The sequence below is a fragment of the Apium graveolens genome, chromosome 11, assembly GCF_009905375.1.
Source record: "Apium graveolens cultivar Ventura chromosome 11, ASM990537v1, whole genome shotgun sequence".
NCBI classification, from domain to species: Eukaryota; Viridiplantae; Streptophyta; class Magnoliopsida; order Apiales; family Apiaceae; genus Apium; species Apium graveolens.
Window position 1 is genome coordinate 43,342,680 of NC_133657.1, and position 5,413 is coordinate 43,348,092.

Below are 5,413 nucleotides of genomic sequence, written 5' to 3' on the forward strand. Positions count from 1 at the left end.
CACTCACAAAGACGCATCTATTATGACATTCTGTCTCAAAATATCACCGTCCTTCTTTTCAACACTTTACTGATATGTTGCTCCTGCGATTGCTAGAAGCCAGATATCCAATACCATTCCATTCCATTCTTTATCCAATACCTTGTCCTGATCAACTCGAACGATCCACATCTATAATTAAAATATACAATTTTAATCGTCTAAACGATAATCACTCGACGAACTACGCGTCAAAATCATATCGTCTACCCATACGCTAGCCCACACATAATTATATTAGCCAAACACAGAACTCTTGACCCACATATGTATTTAATTCACATAGCATGTAAGCACATAGTCCACATATCACATAATTCATATCACATTTGACTCGGTTCGTTTTAAACTGAAATCAGGTCAAAAATATGATTTATCGATCAAAAATTGACTCCGAATGACTTGTAAAACAAGCGACCTTTTGAAACAAACGAATTTGGGTCTCGAAAGTATTTTTAATGAAAGCAGAATATTTTTCTGAGTCTGTACGCGTTCGTTTCGTATTAAACGGACGAACGGTTTATTTTCTACGAATAAAATAAGAATAAATCATTTAATAATATTTATCGAGGTTTAAAATATTATTAAAGCTCGAAACTATTTTTCGGAAATTTTAAATCATAAGAAATAATTAACTCTAATTAAATAATCAATTAAAATTCATTAACTAAATAATTTAGATTTATTTTCGAATAATAATAAAAATAATAATCTTCAGAACTAAAAATAATAATATTTTCTTGGAAATCGGACAGCACCTCCTCTATTTCTCGGACTGCCAGTCGATATCATATCGACACAACCAACAACAATCAACACAATACGTTATATTTACGCGTATAAACACTCCAGAAATGAATAACACGACCACCTGAACCAAAACTCGGACCAAAAGTGACTTCTCCAACAATTTCTAAAAATTATGAAATAAATATATAAATACTTACATGCTATAATATACAAAAGTACGAAGACGGAATTTCGGATTCGTTACCCAAAATAAATTCTGATCACCCTGAAGAGAATATCTGATGTCCGGAAAATATCTCCAGAAAAATCCGAAATTAATAGCCATAAACGTATACACGCTGAGATGCCATGTGGAGTAATCAACGCCTTCAAACTCCTTTTCTATGTCCCGAAAATAAATTAAAACGGAAATATAACGGAAATATGTCCCGCAAATTTTCTTCTCAAAAACTTGCAATATATATACCTATGCGTAGGTATCGAAGCGTTGATCGTTTATATATATACCAATTGAAATTTGGATATACGGTTTGCAAGATATGAATTTTTGAAAATTAAAAGTATATAAACGGGGAGAGAGACAGAGAGACAGAAGAGAAGGAGGCTGGGGGCGGTTGACACGCGGATAAGGGGGGGTAGGGGTACGTGGGTAGTTTGTAGGATTTTTGTTTTTGTTTTTTGTTTTTTCTTTTTTTCTTTTATCCACTGTACTATTTGCAGTACTTATCAACATACAAGCCTAATTTTGTCCCGAAATTTAGAATTTAACGAGTAGACTTACAGGTACAATTAACCCGAAAATTACCAAATAAGTTTTAAAATTCTCAGAATAATTAAAAACTAATAAAATAAAATTTTCATAATTTCTAAAGCATTTTTGACTTGCGCGTTATACCCGCATTTTACAATTAATGAACCGAGCTGCACTTGAAACAAATTCAGAAAATTACGAAAATAGTCTTAAAATATTACAAATATCCTGAAGTTTATAAAAACATAAATTTCGAAATTTTAAAACAATTTTTGAAACGCAATTTATACCCGCTTTTAGCAATTAAACGATTCAACGCGCGGGTAAAATTAATCCTAAAAATTCCCAAAATAATTTTAAAATTCTCAGAATATTCCAAACATAAATAAATATGAGTTTCGTAATTTTTGAAGAATTTTGGAATTAAATACGGATTTTACAAATAAATGAAATCAGAAAATCATACATGGCTAAATAATTGATGAAATATTGATTTCTAAATTTTATAAAATCCCAAAAATAATTATTGTAATTATAAAGTCATAAAAATAATTTTTAAAATAATTTAAATATTTATGAAATTAAATTTTCAATAAAATCACTTTTAAAGATAAAAACAAAACGATACGACTCAGTAATTAGTAATACAAATAATCCTCAATCACAACTGAGTCCCACACAATTAATATTACATATAACACATAGCAGACAAAATATCCATTCAATCCCTAATATTATTAGACGAACTCAATTTATCGATATCAATAAAATCGGCTTTCAAATAACTTTTGAAAATAATACATTTAAGCAAATATTTTTAGAAATTAACAAGGATCGATATAACACTCAACAATTAGCACATTACCATTGAATAACACAAACTCGTCAAATAGGAATAATATATCCACCATTTTATTCTTTCTAAATCAGAAAATCACATAAACATATTCAAATAATAATAATAATAATTCTGAAAATACGGGATATCACAATCTATCCTCCTTATAAGGATTCCGTCCTCGGAATCAGCTGAAGAAAGCACTAAGGGATCTTCTAGCCAACTTTCCATTTCCAAATAACCTCAATTTTCCATAATCTCAAATAAATCTTGTATTCCTGGTATAATAAAACTTTTACAAGAGCTTCACTGTGTACCACTGTTTCGTCTACATCCTTTGACCAATTTCTCAATAGAATCACTTTTATTGATCGCGAGAAAGAAGAATAGAGAGAAATATGGAGAGAAGAAAAGAAAGAAAGATAGAGAGAGAAATAAAAGAACAGATTGACTTCGCTATATGCCACTGATATTCTAATCGCATTGCAGTCCACTGTCGTCCTTCATAATTCCATCACATCGCCTTACTTTGACTTGACCAGGATACTCAACTTAACTTGATTGGCATACCTTCGACTGTTTGAGATGATAAAATCATGGAATTTCAAAAAGAAAAGAATTTGATACCATAACGGAACAAAAATCTGAATTTAAGAAAAAGTATTGTTGAAATAAAAGAATAACTAAGAGATCAATATGATCAAATGAACTTGGTATTGCGTGCCCAAACTAGGACACTACTAAAGGTTGTTAACCTTCATGTATTCATAATACATACAAGTGATGGCGTCCCATCCAACTCCTATCACACAGACAGGGATACCTTGTGTCCCCTGTAATTAGGGTTGTTCATCTCAGTCAGAATAAAAGAATATCAAAGGAATCCAAAATCAAATGAATAAAAATGAAAAGATTTCAAAGCTGATATTTCTAGAGGAAATGAAATCCAGAGAACAAAATTATGGCACCAAATGAGCAAGTGGTGTCACATCACCAAGAAACTATCGATCAAATTAGAAAAGTGGAATTAAATTATCATAACTTGGCAGAGCTATCAAAACCTGAAAAATAGGCTTCATGACAGCCTCTGGCACATTTGAAACACAGATATAATTGAAAATGAGTGTTAGGGAATATATTTTCTAACAATTACTTCTTTTTGAGAGATGTCAAAAGGAATTATAGAAAGAGAAGGTATTGCCAAAGTCTTAATATTTATCTTCAATTTGAACTCTCCAGTTGAATCGTCACCCACTTCTAGACACTTCTTCACGTTCCAAGGATATCGATAATCTCTATCGTCGTCGAATCGTAGTCTCGAAAGATTCCACAATAGAAGTTTGCAGCTTTCCGGAGTTCCATCCAGCTCAGCACAATCATCTCAAACGAATGCGCATATCTTAACTTATTCGTTGGTACTATATCCAACTCTTTTAAAACTCTTTTCAACAAATCTTAATCTCAAAATTTCTACCCACTAGTATAACTTCGAAATGAAGTATACTAGGCCCAAATAAAATACAAAACTATAATATAATATAATATAAATAACTTTATACAATAAAACTTACACTAGCCCGCAAACCCTGGACCAACCACCTTCCAAGAGCTTCTTCTTTGCTTCCGCGAATTACGCAGCTAAACAGCGCAAGCTAATCCTCACTGGAGGTTAAATTTTAAAAGAGGCAAGTATGAGCGAAAGAAATGCTCAGCAAGATCATTATAGTAAATATCGGGTCATTTTAATATAAAACTGACATCTGCAATAATGTAGAACATTTAAAATCATAATTGCTGAACCATAAAATTTTAGTTGAGGAACCCCATAATTGATTCCTTAATTGTATTCAAAACCATTTTGATATTTTTGAGCAAAATGCTTCAGCAATACTTTGAATCTTAACGAGAATAAAACTCGTAAAACAGTGTTTACGGAAATATCGTACACCATAACAACAAGAAGCAATGATTATGGATTGAATCATAAACTTTACTCAAAACCGAAATCTTCAAATTAATACTTACTTTGTTGTCATATCAAATTAGATATCAATAGGAACTTTGATGCTCACAACATTCCATACTGAAGTCAACATCAATTATCTATACTAATACCACCTTTGATAGTTAACAACAACATAAGTATCAGCATAAATCAGAATCTGAATCAAAACTGCATTTTACCATTATTCCAAAACAGAAACAGTTGATGAATCATTTATTCTATGAATATCAAAACAATAAAGAAAATTAGATATCAATTTAGATTTTTCAATTATATTTCATGTTTTTCCCGATGATCAGTCGCGAAACAACACCGGTATCCTGAAGCCATACCGTAAATATAGGTATTACCCGTATCCCGAAGACATACGGTACCTATAGGGTGCCAGAAAATGCATAACTAGCCTTGAAAGATATTACAGCTGGACCGATATCTCGATCACCTACGCTGTAACCAGTAACTATTCCAATCTTAAAAACATTTTTATTGAAAAAGGAGCTGAATCCTTCGACATCCTAAATAATTTTTATTTCCCTCATTCACTTGGGCAGGAATACTCACAACAAACTCATCTTTCTCAAAATCCAAAACATTTATAAATCCAATAGTTTGATAAGTAAAATCACTTTGCTATTCTGAACATAGAATAGCAGCAGAAGAATATTTGCATAAACAGAATTATTTAATTTAACGATATGTAAAATATTTATCTATCTCGAACTGAATAGGGAAAGCAATACTTGCATGATAAAATTTAAAATAAATATCACTTGAACGATAAGTGTGAAAGGAATATGTCCTAAGTCCAATCAGGTATTAGGATTTAGGAATAACTCTTTATGTAATCTGTTTTGATTTCATTGATATTAATAAAAGACTTGTTTTGCTTTTATTACGGGCTCTATCGATTTAAGTGTTTAAATAAGATATACCATAGTTTAGAGTAAAGCTTTTTATGGATTATGATGAGATCATAATAGTGAGACCTAAAAAGATGATAACTCTAAACTTAAATAGTTCCTGGTCATAG